Source organism: Lissotriton helveticus, assembly GCF_964261635.1.
Source record: "Lissotriton helveticus chromosome 1_1 unlocalized genomic scaffold, aLisHel1.1 SUPER_1_unloc_6, whole genome shotgun sequence".
NCBI classification, from domain to species: Eukaryota; Metazoa; Chordata; class Amphibia; order Caudata; family Salamandridae; genus Lissotriton; species Lissotriton helveticus.
In genome coordinates, this window is record NW_027611703.1 from 3,987,824 (window position 1) to 4,007,432 (window position 19,609).

The 19,609-nt window shown below is 46.0% G+C and overlaps 1 protein-coding gene across 1 annotated transcript in view; it reads right to left on the reverse strand.

Moving 5' to 3' along the window:
• The window catches only part of LOC144806288 (uncharacterized), a 200,004-nt gene extending 199,408 nt beyond the window's left edge, over positions 1–596 (reverse strand). Inside the window, exon 1 of the mRNA XM_078672678.1 lies at positions 470–596. The gene's annotated coding sequence lies outside the window, so the exon portion shown is untranslated. The remainder of the gene's footprint in view (positions 1–469) is intronic.
• Between the last annotated feature and the right edge of the window lie 19,013 nt (positions 597–19,609).

The window sequence follows — 19,609 nt, forward strand, 5'->3', positions numbered from 1 at the left end:
TCTCTACCCCTGGACAGGCCTCTCCTCCTCTGCACTCCTTGGGACAGGCCGCTCCTCCTCAGCTCCCCTGGACAGGCCTCTCCTCCTCTGAACCCCTGGACAGGCCTCACCTCTGCTGCACCCCTGGGCAGGCCTCGCCTCCTCTGCACTCCTCTGGACAGGCCTCTCCTCCTCTGCACCTCTGGACAGGCCTCTACTCCTCTGCACCCCTGGACAGGCCTCGCCTCCTCTGCACCCCTGGACAGGCCTCACCTCCTCTGCACCCCTGGACAGGCCTCACCTCCTCTGCACCCCTAGACAGGCCTCACCTCCTCTGCACCCCTGGACAGGCCTCACCTCCTCCGCTCCCCACTCAGCCTCAGCAGGAGGAAGAGCGGAGCTCTCCTGACGTCACCGTGAATGCCAGGGGGGAGGGGTTCTGATCCATGGATTAATAAATTGCAGCCAAGTGAGTTGGCAGCTCTCCTACCTGAGCAGAAACCTGTCCATGCTCTCTCCTCCTCCTGGAGCTGGGGGGGGGGGATGAGGGAGGGTCTGTAGATGAAGGTCGCTGCACAGACAGACAGGGCTCCTTCCTCCTCTGCAGCAGGCTGGACACACAAAGAGAGGCAGGAAATGATGTCAGCACCGCTGCTGATGCTGTCTCTGCCGCCGCTGACCCGGAAGAGGAAACCCTTCTCCCTTTCATCCAATGTGCTGCTCAGTGGGTTTCATCAGCAGGCGAGGAGCGCCCTATGGTGGCCACTGACGGAACCGCCGCCTCCAGGCTCAAGCAGGGAAACAAGCTTTGGTGACTGTAAAGACCTGGGTTTTTAAATGTCACAGAGGTGTGGACACACACAGTCCATGACAGGGTCTTATATGGGAAACAAGCATTGGCGCCTGCAAAGGAACAGACATGACATTCATGAGTGAATTTAAATGACGACTTGTATTTCATTCAATGTGTGCAATGTAGACACAGCTGCTGCAATGAGACTGGGCAGCATTTCTAATGTTCCTGTTCCTGGGGGTGATTTTTTATATTTGACAGGGCCGTGAATCCTCAAACCATAGCTGCCAAGGTTTCAGATTGCTATGTGTGACATTTTCATAATTTCAGTGAAATTATGAGTGACATTTCAATGACTATGAGTGGGAAACATCACTTACAACGCAACTTTTACCACGCGATGCTTTTACATCGCAACTTTTACAACGCAAACCATTACAACGCATTGCGCCGGGGGGCGCTCTAGGATAGGGAATAGGTTTAATGTACTATCCAACACCTTCCCTACTATCCACGGGGACTGGAGTTGGAATAGTAAATTAAACTATTCACTATCCAGCGCCCCAAAGCACTATGCGTTGTAATGGTATGCGTTGTAAAACTTGCGATGTAAAAGCATGCGTGGTAAAAGCATGCGTTGTAATGTCGTACATCCCTATGAGTGACACTGACTTGCGGCGGGCAAAATCAAGTAATGAAGATTAGGGAAACAGATAAATATCAGAAATTACCCCCATTTCAGCAACAAGAAACTCTAACAAGGTCTTAAAACTGCAGCAAAGCAGCAGAAATGGAAGGAAGGGCACTAACCAGAGACAGCAGCATGACTAAAGCTCTCAGAGAGAGAGACATTTTCCCCCTGAAATAAAACCAAACACATAAGTCCATGGAAAAAGCGAAATATCAGAAATTACTACGCCCTTTAAAACTGTAATAAGCTTTGGAAACACGTTCAAGCTTCTACATAGCCCCTGAATTGCAAACTTACTAACCTACAGCCCCTTTCTAAGATGAATGTTACTGGAAGGGGGCCTGCTACAAAAGGCATATGTTTTAAAACTCACTATTCACAGGGGAGCGGGTCAAAGAAATTATACAACTCCACCACCCCGAACCCCCTAAGGCAAAGTATACACACAAGAAGGGGTGGAGAGATTAGAGTACACGTGTAACAACACGAGACAGAAAAAATAAATCTGTTTTGAAAACTGCCCTCACCCACACACAAAAGTGTGTGACATGCTTCATCATCGGGTCTGCTTACAAAACGCCCTGGTGTAGCCACACTCAGGGCGGAGCATAAGGGAAGGGGAAAAACTAATAATGTTTTGAGAACCTAGTCTTCTCTTCTAACACGACCCATCCTCATTCTTTTTAATCCTGGTTGTGGAACCTTAAATAAAGGTTTCATTGGTATCCACAAACCAGTTTTAAAGCACTTTCCCATTAACTGCACTTTGTCTTATCACCATTCCCAGTCACAGGGTGATATTCACTGTTCTATCACTTGGTTTGTTACATTTGTGTTGTGTCTAGTCATTTCTCAATATTTTATTATTTTTTCCCCTTCTCTTATGCTCCGCCCTGAATGTGGCTACACCAGGGCGTTTTGTAAGCATATGTTTTAAAACTTTATGGGATATAAATTGCACACAGATGATCAATCATGGTAATTAAGGAATCATTTTAGAAGCATTAAATGTGAACTGTAACTCGTCCAAGCATGTTTTTTTTTTAAGGGACCACTTCTCCCTTTTCCGTCTTCATACTGCTTTTCAAAAAAGGTTTTCGTTTTGGCATTTATAAAAACAGAAGAGCTCAGGTCTTACAAGCATTATTCTGCTTAGGCCGCATGTGGAGAGCAAGGCACGTGCACACTCCAGTACGGATGACAGCACTAGGTCAGGTGTAACATGAAAACGAAGTACAGAACTCCCATGATCGCTTTTAGGTGACCTCGAGACTCCACAATGTACTAAAGAAACATCCCATGGAAAATAAAATGCAATAGTTTAGACAAAAACGCAGTCATGTAGCTAAGAACCGGAGTATGTGCAAAACAAGAGGGGTTCGGTGTTAAATACACTCGTATCACTGCTAAACAATTCCCAAGCAGGCCTCTGAAACAGGTTATGAAATAATTGCATAACATTATGATGTGAATGCAGAGCCCGCACACTGCCCAGATGAACAGAAGGGCCCTGCACACATTTGTTTTCAGAAGTTGCTGTCACGGAGAGCTACAACATAGATACTGAGCACGTGAGCTGTGCTGAATTAAGTTTGCTAGAAGAAACCAAGAGAACCCGTTTACTAAATAGATTAATTCAGTCTAAAAACAAAGCTACATTGGCGAAACTAAGCTGAATAGCTTAGATAATTGTGACAAATGAGGCCTCTGTCTTTACAACAATGGAATAAGACACCTACAATGTATTCTCATGTCTTGTAAAAAGAAAAAGCTCTGCCACACACGCTAGTTACATGATGAAAGAGAGCGCCCAACGGGAACGTCGTACCACACATAAATCAAGGACAATTTGCAATTAAAGATATTTTTACTTTTTAAGGAACTCTACAAATTGAAGATATTTTCCATTCTTATTGAACGATGCCACTCCAGTAAGCAAAAACATAGCCGGGACTGCATAGAAGAGGGTTTTGCTATGAATAAGCATCACAACCATTTACTATTTAGTACAAACAACTCAGGCCACAAACTGGCACTGAAAGTATTAGGAACGGCAGTACTGGCATCGCGCTAGCGCTATTAATAAAATGTAAAGTACACTTTGAAGAAAACTGATACCTCTCGAGGAGCAGCAATTGTACGGGCCGGTCCTCGCCGCAATGACTACCTCCGACAATCAACACTCTCCCGTTGCTTTGCACCACATCAGGGTTTGCATTTCTCTGATGCTTTCTTGTTCACCTCCCCCTTCAGTGGCTCACTCATAAAACAAAGAAAGAAGCAGGTTGTAGTCACAATAAAGTAATGAAACAGTTCCATCAGGTGTGACCCACACATGGGTCTCTCACTCAGTGGATGGGGTCTGATGGAGGGGGAATTTCACCCACACAGGGGTCTCTCACTCAGAGGAGGGCGTCTGAGGATGGAAGGGGTGTTTCACTCACACAGGGGTCTCTGACTCAGTGGATGGGGTCTGAGGGTGGAGGGGGTTTATCACCCACACAGGGGTCTCTCACTCAGTGGATGGGGTCTGAGGTTGGAGGTGGTATTTCACCCACACAGGGGTCCCTCACTCAGTGGATGGGGTCTGAGGATGGAGGGGGTATTTAACCCACACAGGGGTCTCTCAGTGGATGGGGTCTGAGGACGGAGGGGGTATTTCATCCACACAGGGATGGTGGTGAGGGCGAGGGCAAGGTCTGCGGAGTACAGCTGGCAGTTCGGGGTGTAGAAGCTGAGTCGTCTGCAGAGGTACGCTGGTCCGGTGTTGTGGAGTGCCTTGTATGCGAGGGTGAGGAGCTTGAAGGTGATCCTCTTGTTGACGGGGAGCCAGTACAGGTCTCTCAGGTGGGATGTGATATGGCTGTAGCGGGAGATGTCGAGGCTGAGGCGTGAAGAGACATTCTGTATGCATTGTAGTTGTTTCTGGAGTTTGGCCAAGGTTCCTGCGTAGAGGGCGTTGACGTAGTCCTGCCTGCTGGTGACGAGGGCCTGGGTGACTGTCCCTCTGGTTCCGGGGGGATCCATCTGTAGATCTTGCGGAGGGTGTTGGAGCAGGAGGAGGTTACGGCGTTGACTTGCTGGGTCATTGACAGCGATGAGTCCAGGATGGAGCTCAGATTGCTCGCATGGTCAGTGGGAGTCGATGAAGCTCCCAGTGTGGCCGGCCATCAGGCGTCGTCCCGGGCGGACAGGGTGCAGCCGTCTTGTCCGAGTTCAGTTTCAGGTGGCTGCTCTTCATTCATTCGGTGACGGCCTTCATTCTGTCATGAAGATTAGCTTTGTCTTAGCACTGTGTTAAGTTAGCATGAGCTTATTAGACGTTTAAACCCCATTTTCCTTTCTGCAGCTTTGCGCACGACACACATTATTGTGAATGTTTAGAGAAAAGCAGGATAGGTTGCTTCACACGAGAATATTGTGTTTTCTCATTATATCTGTGTTGCTTGGTAAACTATGTCTGTACAGTGTCTGAACAGTGAGTGCCCAGGCCTTCAAGGTTATTATAACACAGTGACGGTTAGCAGGTCTGATCAGCGCATGTCTTAGACATAACATATATGCAATGCGGGCCAACTCGGGGTTTGGCGCGATTAAATAATGCACTGCACACAGAATGCCACACACATTTTGAAGAACCTTCGTATGCAGAGCACCGATGTAGAAACTGATGTGATCCATTTCTACTAGACCAAGAGCTATTGGGTCGCCCTTCTAAACCCAAAGAGACCTTCTGTAGATCTAATTTAATATACTTGCAAGGGAGGGTAAGAATTAGGTAAATTTTAGCCTTCTTCCTGTTAGCATTTTAACATGCTTTCTCACTTTGCATTTTATGGAATGATAATTATGCTGATTGCTTTGTTGCTTATAATATGTCTGCTTGTATTTACAAAGATACTGCGCTTGCGAACACGGCGTTAGAAATAAACCTTTCCAACTTGCACGTGTCCGCAATTACTCCTTGTTTTGTACTGAGTTTGTAGAATAACAAAAGAGTGTTCATGTGTTCCACATTACCTGAGGTGTTCTAAGTCCATGTTCTGGGTTGTCTAACATTGGGTGAATGGAAGACCCAATGAGACACTGATTGCTAGTCTGGTAGGGGATGTTGGGTACTAAGGTGAGTTTTGGTTCATCCTAATTCACCGAGGTTCCAAGTCTCTAAGCATAGTTCTGTGTAGGAGCAGAAATCCCTGCGACATGGCGTCCAACGTTTTTGGTGGCCTTATTTCATGACACTTGAGTAGTGCTACATTCAGTCCTTAACCCCTTCGCTATTGTTTCCGGAAATCAGTAGTGTCGGACAAACCTACCTATAGTGACATAGGTCTTTTCAAGCTTGAATCTTTTCTAAAAGGTTTCTTTTTGGATTACTACCCAGTTGTGCTACATAGGTTCTTTTTGTACCTCTTTCTTCCTGTGTCGTTATGGCAGTTGACATAGCGCAGCGAAGTCTGATTGCAGTGCGCAATCATTTGCAGAATTATAATGTTGTCGCGGAGGGCATGGCAGTGATTTTGGTAGTGAGTGCGGAAGTGACTTAGCCTTTTGAGATTTTCTACTCATGGGTGACCTTCCCGGCTGTGAACGCAAACATTGATGTGTTTGATTAATACTCTCCTACTGCCGTGCCACAAGACTATGTTCCGTATAGGACACAGGAAGTTCCTATTAATGCTTGGCAGCACCGAGTTTGGTTTAATGGCACCCTCCCCTTTACAAGCGGCATGGTTAGGTCCTTTGTACATTCCAGGCGTTACTTGGCCTGTTTTGGCTGGATTTACGCCACATCCGCAGCACGGGGCTTGTCCCGTTGCGCAAATAAGGCAACTACATGTCGTCGCAATTAGTGTAATTAGGTCGTTAGTACAATACATTACCCGCAATCTTCCAGGCGGGGCTTCTGGTATTGCGGCGCATCCAGCAGGAGCGGGTGGCATGAAGCTTAGTCCTGTGATGGTGAACGCAGTGATGGGCAAGCGCCCCCAGAATAAGGCTGATTTTCCTTTCTGGCTTGCCGAAAAGTTTGACCAGCTGGAAGCAGTATTTCCTAACACGTCTCCTGTTGAAAAACACAGGATACTGACAATTAGTTTGCCAAAAGACTTGATACCTGAAGCAGGTGACTGTGAGTCTTGGGGTAAGATTTTTGCGGCAGTATACACCAGGTGCTTCGACAACAACAGAAACAGGAGTCCCGTCCTGCATCACCAGTGCCTGCGTCTACAGAACGTGTTTATGACTTGCGCGACCGCGCGATGATTAAATCACCTGATCGTTTTCAGGTTTCTGAACAATGCTCTCCTCGTTCTTTTCAGGACTCATTGGCCTCATCGGCCTCATCGACCGGTGGTGGAGGAGGCGCAGAGGTAGGGGTGGCCAGCAGGGACGCGACCAGCCCCTCCCGAAAGACGGAAAAGGCAAGCAGGACGATTCAACACCGAAAAGACCCCAGTTTCAGAAGAAGAAAGTTGCCGCATTAACAGCGAGATATGCCACAGATAGTGAGACGCAGCTTTGGAATCAGACATGGGCTCTGACCCTGCTGGACAGCGCGGCGAAGATTACCATTGTTTGGGAGGCCCGGCGTCCACTACTGAAGGTGACAGCGACTGACGGTTATGTTGTTGTGGAGACAGCTGATACCAGAGTAGCTCCCCCTGACAGACTTCATGAAATTGTCCTTTTAATTGAAGGTGACATATAACGTACCATAAAAGGGGTATTTTGAGAAAATCTTATGACTACCTATGATATTTTGTTAGCAGAGGCTGACTGGCCCCCACCTTTTGTGCTCGCAGCTCCGAGAGGGGAGGAGGTGATCGTCCCTAGTTTCGCGCACGCAGTCTCAAAGGAGCATGCGTTGCATTTTGTAGAAGAGTGGGCTAAAGCCCTTGCGCCGGCTCTGTACCGTACTCACTGTGGTTGGAATACATTTTCTCCACGGCACGAGATTCCCCTACGGTCTACGCCACAGCCTCAACCTCAATATCCCATCCAACGTGAAGCTAAGGCCTCCGTTGTGGAAATCCTTGAACAATTGGAATATAAAGGAGTGATTGAAAATTGTGTGTCACCGATGAATAACTCACTTTTTACTGTGACCAAGCCAGACGGATCATTCCGCTTGGTATTGGATTACCGGCATTTGAACGCGCATTGTCGTACCTGCGCAGTACAGAATACACACGGCTCTGCTTTAGTGGATGGTCTCGTGCGTAAACGGTTTAAAACCACACTTGACATATCCAACAATTTGTACGGACTGAGCTCTCAGTGGACCATGCGGCGGTAAACAAAGACAATATAAACGATTACCAATGGGCTACAAAAATAGTCCAGGCGTTTTTTCCACTCGCATTGTATCTCTCCTAGAGAGAATCGACCCGGATGCGTGTTCGTATGTGGATGACATCTATCTCACAGACGACGAAATTTGGTCGCATCTTTGTCGCGTTGACCGCATAATTCGTTGCTTTGCAGACTTCGGTTACAAATTTAACTTTGCAAAGTCTCACATTGCAGAGTACACAGTGTTGTTCTTGGGCTATGAGCTCAACAATGAAGGTCGAGGACTGGCGCCTCACTTCCTGGAGAAATGCGCACAACTGCGCGCTCCGACAACTCTGAAAAAATGACAATCTTTGCTAGGATTTTTGAATTTCGGGCGTACCTATGTACCTGAATATGCCCAGCGTATCAAGCCTTTGTATGCTTTGATACAACCTACCTTTACCAAATCTTTCTGGCTGCCTGATCATTCAGCCATTTTGCAATCCTTGCAGGCTGATTTACTAGAAGCTAAATTCTTACTGACTCGTGATAACCATACCAACCTGGTGATAAGAATCATCCCTGGGGCAGTGGGTTTCACTTACCTTACTTTTAACGAAGGAGACACAGTACCTATCGCTTACAAGTCCCACTTGTACACTTCGGCTGAAATGCGGTTTTCCACTGTGGAAAAAGTTTTGACGGCAGTGCAAATGGCGATTCTAAAGGAACGAGCACTGTCACAGGGAAAACGCATGTTGGTTGTTAACCCGCATCCTGCCCTTGAGGCAGTGACAAAGGCCAGTGTACCAAATTCTAAAGCTTTGCACCCATGGTGGATACAATGGGCTGCATCATTGACGTCTCCTGATGTCACGTTTGTTTTTGATGCCTCCTTGAAGTCGCAGGAGTTTTTGCAGTATGAATTTGTTCATCCTGCGCCAGTGACTATGTGGCCTTTGGAGGATTTCCATTGTATCTTTTACACTGATGGTTCGGCGCAAGTTGCGCATGGGTCTAAACACACGTACGTTTCAGCTTGCGCCATTGTGGTCGGTTCCATGGGGAATGATGAGTTCAAGTCCAGGGTCGTGCACACGCAGACTTTAGGGGACTGTACCGCAAAATTGGCAGAGCTGCGTGCTCTGATGCTTGCTTTGGAGTACGCAGATCCTAGTGTGATGACTCTTATTGTGAGTGATTCTCACTACTGTGTCCAGTCTTACAACGAAAAACTGTTCTTTTGGATTCAGAATGATTTTCGTGATTCCAAGGGTAGCACAATAAAACATAAAATTATCTGGGTCCGAGTGGCTGAGCTTAAAGAGCAGTTGCCACTCGTGTTTGTAACTCACACTCTTGGTCATCAGCGTGTAGGAGTCCACGCTCTTGGCAATTCTTTGGCAGATGAAGCTGCCAAATCAGCAGTATCGACATATCTAGTTGCAGCAGGTACACGTTCCAAAAATAAGATTGATGATGATATCTTGGCAGCCATTGCTGCAACTGAGAAGGGAAGTAAATATCCAAAGGGATTCCCTTCAAAGTACACATACCACTTAAGTCCTGACAAAGTTCCTTATGTGAAAATACCTGACGTTGGTGAAAGAGTGATTCCCAACGCAGACCGCAGGCCAATGCTGATTACGGCTGCCCATGAAGGTGTCGCGTCTGCGCATGCAGGCGCTTCGGCTACTGTTTCTCAGTTACAACAACGTTTCTGGTGGTGGGGACTGTACAAACAGACGGGTGGTTATGTCCTTGAATGTGACATATGCCAGCAGGTTAAACCTCCGACTGCTGCGCGTCCGCCCCAGACACAGTTGTACATTTCTAATAAACCATTATTGGGTTGTGTTTATTTAAATCACTGCAGTTCTTTTTCTTCTGATACTGTGTATAAGTATATCTTAGTAGCAGTTTATTCATGCACACGCTTTCTCTGGGTCTGGCCACACCGCAGCGCTGATTCCCGATTTGTCATAAGAGACTTGCGTATCTTTGTAGGGATTTTTGCCTGTGGTACCTTCCATTCGGATCAGGGTCCTGCGTTCGCCTCTAAGGCGTATAAGGAAGCCATGACTTTGTTGGGGGTCCAAGTCAAGTTTTCGTCTTCATTCAGGCCTGAGGGTAATAGTGTTTTGGAGCGAATGAACCGTGATTTAAAGCAGTCTTTGACGTCTAGGGTTATAGGCACTGGCAGGAACTGGCTGGCCCACCTCATAAGCGTGCAGCGTGCCCATAACAATCTTCCTAGAAGGTCTCTGGGTGGGCGTACCCCATACGAAATGCTCTTTGGTATCAAGATGTATATCCCGGATCTTGACGGTCTAGACTCGGCGGCTGTAGCTGCCTCCTTTGACGTAGATGAACATTGCAATGTTTTACAGGATCTACAAAAGACCAGAAACAGTCTTGCAAAGGAACATTTGCCCTGCACATCTGAACCTGCTTTGCAGATTCCGGTAGTTGGTTGGCTACCACAAGTTGGTGAACTGGTTCGAGAGAAGATCGACAACAAGAAGGAGTTTGGTCCCTCATATCGAGCTCCAGTTCCAGTGCTTGGCGTGAAGGGCACAAAAACAGTCATTTCACCACCACTTCCAGGTCGTAAAGAGAACAGGTATATCTCCATTGACAATGTCAAATTACACAGAGTGGCCGATTCTTCTTAGTATGACACCAGCAGTCTCATGTCCTTCGATTTTGAAAAATTCTGTTTTAATTCCGGCTCCACATCCAGTGCCTGCCATTGCCCTCGAGATGCCTGCAATATCAAGTCCTGTATTGAGTACATTGCCTGGTACTCACCTTGATGAAACTGACTACACTTACCCAGCTGACTTATCAATGCCTGATTTGCAAACTCGTTTGGGCACCGAATCCAGATTTTCTTTTGACTCTGACTCTCATACATCAAAGACCCCTTCAAAAATTTATGTTTGGGTGAGCCTGTTCAAAAAACATTTTTTGATCCCACCTTGGACCTACATTTGGTTGGTGCTTTTTTCAATTTACATTTTCATGACAATTGGCTTTGTGGTATATTTTTTTCGACTTGTCAATGGACACTATGTCGAGGAAAGGACATGCATTCGACATATCAATGGAACATTGGCTCCACACTACTCATCACATCGATTGAGGAGAGACCTGGCTTTTGTTAATATAACTGCATGGCCTGTTTTAGATGGGATTGTGTCGGATGCGGTTCGATTTCAAATTCATGGGCCCAGTGAAGTAATTAATGTCCCTAATGTACTTAGAGTTTCTATGGGGGATGTAGTTAAACAAAATATACGTTCTGATGATTGGGATGTTCAGGCCGTAAAAGTATTATTTTCTGATTTAAAATATTATGCTGCCTTTGATGCTGAAGATTTGTATTTAGAATCTGCTAATTACGTTGATTTATATTGTTTCCAACACTTTGGCAATCACTTCCTCCATAAAACTAATTCAAGGAGGAACACTGTTAATTATACACAATGGGGACATTGTCCGGCCCCTATGCAAGGCAGTTCTGCTACCTTTTTGAAAAGGTTCACTTATTTTACTGATTTCAATCAGTCAAATCCCAGTTCTTTTTATTTTAAAATAACTGAAAAGTCCACATTCAAGGTTAGACTAACCGATACCAAAATTGCTGTATTCGAAGTCCTTCCTAGACCAGTTAGCTGTTGGTGTTGGGAAGTCCTGAAGGTCACTCCTGATGTTTCCTCTTGAAGTTGCAAACTCCCAACTCCCCCAAGGATTAGCCAACACAATCAGGAATTCAACTCTGACTGAATTAACTTCCCCTTAAGGGAAAGGGGAAGTGGACAGAGAAACGAACAACATATAAATAAACATTTGCTTCAGTTGTTGTCCTTTCTGTTGTTTCTCTCGACAGTGCTCCTGGCCGCTATCAATTCTTTGAATGCGCTCCTCTGATTACACGCAATTCTGTAGTTCAAAAATGCACCAATAAATATAACATTCAAACTATCTCTTAACTCAGAAAATGTCTAAACATCTCTCCTACTGACCATAGGTTTTTGTGGCCTTCGTTCGCACTCTCTCTTAAATTCAGTTGTTCAGCCTTAACTCAAGACTCTATAAGGTGAAAAGCAAGAATTTTCAGTAACCTTCTAATTACATGCGTTAGTTTGTTAATGAGGTTAATGAACTGAACTGATTTCTAACATGCAGTATTCATACCTGAAACCTTCAGCAAATCTTCTTGTTAATGAATATCTGCAGTAGGGTGATAGAGAGAAAAAACACAATAGCCTACTCCTAATAGCTACTGCTATTAAATTACCACAAAATAATACCTTTTTAAAAGAACATTCAACTTTTCTTTTTCCTAGGGTGTACAATTTTCCTATTTACATGTTTTGTTTCACCACTGACAATGACATTAGACCCTTGTCTTAGCCAAGGCTTGTTTCTTGAATCAGCGTTTACCTTCAAAGCTCACAGTCAGTTCTTAATTCAATAAACAGTTCTATTAACAAGGTTAGAGCTTGTCTTGCCAAGGCTTGTTTAAAACATTAAGTCTATCTCTTGACCTCTCTGAACCAGACTGGTCCTTAATGATATTGCCAATTCACTCAACAGAGTTGAAACTTGACTTGCCAAGCCGTCTTTTCTATTTTCCTAGTTTTTTTTAAACTTGAGTTTGCCAAGTCTTGTTTGTGCCCTCCTTGTGTGCTGATGAACTCTCTGATTTACAGAATAACATAGGAGTTCTGCCTCAGTAGTCAATTCCCACACTGGAGCAGCGTTACACTTGCAAATTCCAAATAGCCCAAAATTGTTTTTTCTTACTGTTCTTCCCAAGCGAAGGCGGAGGACAGGAGGCTCGAACTGCCGGCTGATGAAGGAAACTGAAACCCGGCACCCGCTTTCATGAAGGAGATTCCTCAGCGGGGCCGCGGAGCAACGAAGGGAATGACAGCTTACCGTTAAGCTCGTCGAGGGGGCTGAGGAACAGACGATAACACCGCCTATTAAGAAAGCCGGTCTTAGGAAGGAAATAACGATCGTTTACACGATCCAGACCCTCAAGAGCAGAAGCGCTCTTCAGGAAACCAACGAGACGAAGCGCTGAACCGTTAAGGAAAAGGTCTATTTATAGACCTCGCTTCAGGCACGAGATCAGCGCGAGCTCTCTCACACTAGAAATAAAGTCACGAGAGCCAGCGCGAGTCTGGCTCATGGAGAGCGCACAATCTAGTAGGGAATCCAACACATTGTCAAACTAATCAACAAGCATTGCTAAATGTAAATGCTAAATATTATATCTCATTGACAATGAATCACAGAGTTACATTAAATCAACTAATCATGTATTTAAATCTGACAATATTTTAATTAAAAGTTAAATTTAAACAAGAACAGAAATTAAATCTCCCTGAATTAAGTGAGACGACCAGTAACACCCCTAACAGTTGGAGGCTCCGAAATTAAGAAGGGTACAATCGACCAGAAATATGTTTGGGGTTCTAAGGGTTGGCAAGTGCAAGGCACTGAGGCTTTGCACTGTGCATGCCTCATCCCGAACCATATGTTGTTTTTGAATTCTACTATTTCACAGACAACTTGCTTTGGATTGACTACTACTAAAAGATTGAATGCTCCTTCTTTTCCCGAATTGGAAGAATATTCAGGTTGGAATGATTCCACTAAACTTTCGACCAGAGAGTTACAAACTCTATTGCTAAATTCTTCTTTTAACATATCGAGTTTGGTTGAGGCGTAACCATCTATATACCTTGCAGAGGCGTAACCATCTATATACCTTGCATCGAGCATATCTCTCTCCCCAAAGACTCTCTAAGTTTCAACCAGGGAAGTGCTGCAACAAATGCCTTCTTCCGGCAGCATCCGATGTCCACATGTTCTGGGAATGCCCCAACATTAGTACATTTTGGGAGGAAGTCAAGATTTCTCTAGAATCAATTCTTAAAATTCCGATCCCTCTTTGTTTGTCGTTAGTTATATTTGGACTGTGCGACAACATAGTGGGGACAGAAAGAATATTTCTATTTTATGCTATCCTCTTAGCAAGACAGCAAATATGTAAAAATTGGGTCAACACCAACCCTCCGACTCATGCAGAGTGGCTGACATCGCTCGATGAAATATCTAAAGTGGACATGATAAGATCTGGCAATTCCAGAAGCTTCGCCTTCCAGAATTTTCTACTTAAGTGGAGATGAAAAACCATCTGGACATCCGGTTTTTTTTTTTCCCCCGGGTCCGATGATTAGGCCCTGTACTCCAAGCTCAGAGGGAGGCCCCCGTGCCACGATGAAACTGGGCCGATAGCTCGAAATAAGCCTCGATGGAGTAAGATCTTCCGGAAGATACCTCCCGCCAATCTGATACTTCTGCCCTGGGAAAGAATGAGACCACTTCTGATCTCTAGTCTTTCAAGGACATTAATGGTGGTTGGATATTTCTTGGAACGATAATGCGGCTAATGAGGACAAAAAAAAACAACAACAAAAAACATATCGAGTTTGGATCCCAAGGACTGGTTGCTCTTGCAAAAAAGTGCTGACTCATGCCAGCATCAGTTTCTGGGTTTGGCTCAAAGCTTTACACAGGTCAGGGTGGATTCCCGTTTTGAAAGTGACCATTCTGTGACAACCTATTCTGTAGGCAAGTTATGTCAGCATTGGCTCAAACACTCCACTTTGCCGTCAGTTAAACTACATTTGTCTAAACTGACTGACGATGTTGATCTGAATGATTTTATCAAGGGCCCCGCTAAAGGCAGATCTAAAAGATGGATATATGCTGTTTACAATGAATTCTGGTAAACATCCCAGATTGAAGAGGCTACCCGCATTAGAGCTATAGATCAAGCAAATTTAGAAAAGGTGCTAGCTGTTGTTGATAATAGCATTAACACGCTCTCTTCCCGCATTTACACGTTAGACAATATTGTGTCATCTGTTGTTGATATTGTGAAAGATGAAGTGTCTGTTTTGTACCATGGTCAAAATCAATTGCGTTCCATTATGCAGTTTGCCTGGACTTTGCAAACCGTAAATGCTGGCAAAGTGCCATGGCATTACATGAATACGTTATCATTGTTTGCCCCGTTTAATTTGACTGACAAGCAACGTTTACTGCCAATGAAAGATGCTACCTTTTCTATGTTAAACATTGAGAGACTAGAACCTTTACCATTTTCAGTGGCTGAAGCCAATTCAGCAACGTGGCTTATCCACGGATTGATTACACTTCCATTTCGTTTATTCAAATTTGAAAATTGTATGAAGTACTTTGCAATAGGTAGATATGAGTCTCTTGGGAGTTCTTATCTGCATGAAGTCTGGTCGCTTCCCTTTACCTATAGATGCCTGAGGGAGGGTAAAGAAGTTTACTTAAATTGTGAAGATTGCACTGCTGCGCCCGACCATTCATTGATTTGTAGACATATCCAATTACATGGCTCTTGCAATCAAAATGAGCCTAATTTGGCCTGTATTTTAAAAGGTACGCCTGTGCCTGCTATTGTGCCCACTTTCACATTACTGGCAAACGGGAGTTATGTACTTTTAAATAATGAAGATTGTTGTGGTTTGGTAGCCGGAATTGTTATATAGTTACAGTCAGTGAACTTGTCGTTTGCTGTAAGAATGTAATGTATCCTCCTCCACATGGGAAACTTGATGTTTCCATCTGGCCGAAAATTTCGACCTTGAAAGTAGAGTTCAACAAGATGAGTCGCATAAGAGCTCTATTGTCCCAGAAAGAAGTTGCCCTCACATCTGCCCGTGAAACATTTGTTTGTTTGTTGAATTTTTTTCCAGCCCAGACTCATTGACATAGCTATGTCCCCTGGCTGTATTTTTTAGCTTTTTTCTCAAAAATATACAGTTGGTTGTTTAAAAGAAATTTTTGAGAGTTTCCTTTTGTGCAAATTTGACATTACTGAGGACTGATGTTGTTGAACTATGCGTTCCAAAATTTGCCCCTTATCTTATCTTATCTTATCTTATCCGTGCTCGGATCAAGGGATGGTGTCATGGAGATTCGCTTTGTCTTAGCACTGTGTTAAGTTAGCATGAGCTTATTAGACGTTTAAATGCCATTTTCCTTTCTACTGCTTTGCGCACGGTACTCATTATTGTGAATGTTCACAGAAAAGCAGGATAGTTTGCTTCACACGAGAATATTGTGTTTTCTCATTATATCTGCTTTGCTTGGTAAACTATATCTGTACAGTGTCTGAACAGTGAGTGCTGAGGCATTCAAGGTTATTATAACACAGTGGCAGTTAGCAGGTCTACTCAGCGCACGTCTTAGACATAACATATATGCAATGCCGGCCAACTCGGGTTTTGGCGCGATTAAATAATGCACTGCACACAGAATGCCACACACATTTTGAAGAACCTTCATATTCAGAGCACCGGTGTAGAAACTGATGTGATCCATTTCTACTAGACCAAGAGGTATGGGGTCACCCTTCTAAACCCGAAGAGACCTTCTGTAGATCTAATATAATATACTAGCAAGGGAGGGTAAGAATTAGGTACATTTTAGGCTTCTTCCCGTTAGCATTTGAACATGCTTTCTCCCTTTGTATTTTATGGAATAATAACTATGCTGATTGCTTTGTTGCTTATGCTATGTCTGCTTGTATTTACAAAGATACTGCGCTTGCGAACACGGTGTTAGAAATAAACATTTCCAACTTGCACGTGTCGAAATTTACTCCTTGTTTCGTTCTGAGATTGTGGAGTAACGAAAGAGTGTTCATGTGTTCCACATTACCTGAGGTGTTCTAAGTCCATGTTCTGGGTTGTCTAACATTTGGTGAATGGATTACCCAATGAGACACTGATTGCTAGTCTGGTAGGTGATGATTTTGGGTACTAAGGTGAGTTTTGGTTCATCCTAATTCACCGAGGTTCCAAGTCTCTAAGCACAGTTCTGTGTAGGGGGAGAAATCCCTGCGACAATTCCTTCGTGGAGGTTGGTTTTGGCAGTGGTGGGGGCCTTGGTGAGGGAGAGGATCAGCTGGGTTTTGTCGGCATATGAGATGATGTTGAGGTTATGCGATCGGGCTATGTGGGTGAGAGGTGCCATGTAGACGTTGAAGAGGGTTGGGCTGAGGGATGATCCTTGGGGTACGCCGCAGATGATCTTGGTGGCTTTAGATTGGAACGGAGGGAGGCGGACACTCTGGGTTCTGCAAGTGAGGGAGGAGATTGTCCAGTCCAGGGCTTTGTCGCGGATCCCTGCGTTGTGAAGGCGTGTGCGTAGGGTGTGGTGGCAGACAGTGTTAAAGTCGTCCAAAAGGACCAGGAGGATGAGGGCCGCGGTTTCTCCGTTGTCCAGCAGGTTCCTGATGTCATTGGTGGTGGCGATGAAGGCAGTTTGGATGCTGTGGTTGCTGCGGAATCCGGATTGGGATGGGTCCAGGATGTTGTTCTCCTCGAGGAAGAGGGTCAGTTGCCTGTTGACAATCTTCACAATGACTTTTGCTGGGAACAGGAGTAGGGAGATGGGCCGGAAGTATTTGAGGTCCTTAGGGTTCGCCTTGGATTTCTTGAGTAGGGCGATGATCTCTGTGTGCTTTCAGCTCTCCGGTAAGGTGGCAATCTCAAAGGAGTTGTTGATGATCTGGCGGAGATGGGGTGCGATGGTGGAGCTTGCTTTGTTGAAGATGTGGTGCGGGCAGGGGTCTGATGGAAAGCCGGAGTGGATGGTGTTCATGATTTTGATGGTGTTGTCGTCATTGACATGGGTACAGGAGATCAGTTGGTTGGTGTGGCTGGGGGGCGGTGAGTCTGAGGTGTCGGTGGCTTTCAGGGGGGGCCTGGTTGTTGAAGCTGTCGTGGATGTCTGTGATCTTACAGTGGAAGAAGGTGGCTAGGGAGTCGCATAGGTCTTGCGATCGCACGATGTTGTCAGGATGTTGTTGGAGTTGGAGCTGGGGTTGGAGAGTTCCTTCATGATGTTGAAGAGCTCTTTGCTGTGGTGTGCGTTGTTGTAAAGCGTTCCTCGAAAAAGTCCTTTTGGCAGTTCGAATGAGTTGGTGGTGTCTGCGGATGGCACTCTTTTGGGCTGCATTGCTGTCTGGTGTCTGTTCGTGGTGCCACTTCATCTCGACCCTTCAACAGGTCTGCTAGGATGCCTGGAGGTCGGCGGTGAACCAGATGGCTTTTCTGTTGATGCATCTGTTTGAAGGTTTCTTGATCGGGGTGAGAGTGTTGGCACAGTAGTCGATCCATTGCCTGAGGTTGCGGGTAGAAATATTGGTGTCAGTGGTGTCAGTTGGTGGGTTTCGGGCAAGGGTGGCGATTAGCTGGTCTTTGGTGACTTTTGCTCCAGCTGCAGCGGGGGTCCGTTGTGTGTGGTGGTGCATAGTGGGTTTCTTGAAGGTGAAGTGGATGCAGCGGTGGTCGGTCCAGTGGAGTTTGGTGGTGTGGTTGAAGGTGACATAGTTGCTGGCGGAGAAGATGCTGTTGAGCATGTGTCCGGTGGAGTGGGTGGGAGTCGTGACTGGCTGTTTGAGTCCGAGGTTGTCGAGGTTGTCGAGCAGGGTGGTAGAGCTGCTGTTGAGGTGGAAGTTCAGGTCTTCGAGGCAGATGTAGTCCATGGATGCATGGGCGTGCATGCTGATGAAGTCGGGGATGGAGTCGCTGCACTGTGGCCGGGGGGTCTGTAGACGAGGGTTCCTCTGATGGCGGTATTGGGGTCGATGTGGATCTGGAAGTGCTGGTGTTTGGTGGCGCTGAGAGTGTCGTCGGTGCTGGTCAAGATTCTGAGGGTGTTCCTGTGGATGATGGTGATTCCTCCTCCTGCTCTGTTGGTACGGTCCCTGCGGGTGATCTTGTAGCCGTCCGGGATGGCTATGGCGATGTCGGGTGAAGGTGAGGGGTTCATCCAGGTCTCCTTCAGGAAGGTATTGTCTGCAGAGGATGAGTCGGGTAGGTCCCAGAGTTCAATGGCGTGCTTGCGGGCAGAGCGGGTGTTGAGGTTGGTGAAGCTGCAGCTCCGGCAGGAGAAGGATCCTTGGGTGCGCTTTGGGGTGGCCAGGAAGCAGGTGTATAATCGGCCGGTGTTGAGTGCATGGAGGGTGCTGGTGTTGTTGTGGCGTTCGGGGTGGCCAGGTGGTCTGGCGCTGGGTGCGGTCCAGGCGCGGACGAGTACAGGCAGGTTTGCATTTGGTGTGCTTTCGGTACGGCCACCAGTAGAAGGGGAGGTACGAGGGAGGAGCAGGGGATGCATCGGCGGGAAGGCTGGAATGCTGGAGAGCTACAGAGCGACAAATGGGGACAGAAGGAAAGAATACAAAGAAAAGTAATACAACAGTGGAAACAAAATATTACAGCAGCAGAATACTAAAAAGTAATACAACAGTGGGTAACAGATACCGCAAAAAGTAATACAACAGCAGACAAATAATAGGGAAAAAGGAACAGAGTGAACACACAGATACTTACGGCTCACCACTGGGCCAACAGGGATGAGGAGCAGGTGGGAGCCTGCGGGTGGAGGAGGATCTTGAACTCACAGCAACAGCGAGATCAGGGACATGGGCACAGACAGGTAGAGCTGTGCGGCGTAGGGAGTGACCTGCCTGGATCAGGGTCAAGGGTCGCTCCTTTATCTCAGTCTTGATTCATGGCTCTTTAATCCACCACCAGCCACTCTCTGCTCCTTTATTTCACTCTTGATTCCACCTCGTGGCTCTTTAATCCACCCCTAGACACTCACGGCTCCTTTATCTCACTCTTGGCTTCACCTCATGGCTCTTTAATCCACCCACAGACACTCCCGGCTCCTTTATCTCACTCTTGATTCTACCTCATGGCTCTTTAATCCACCCCAGACACTCCCAGCTCCTTTATCTCATC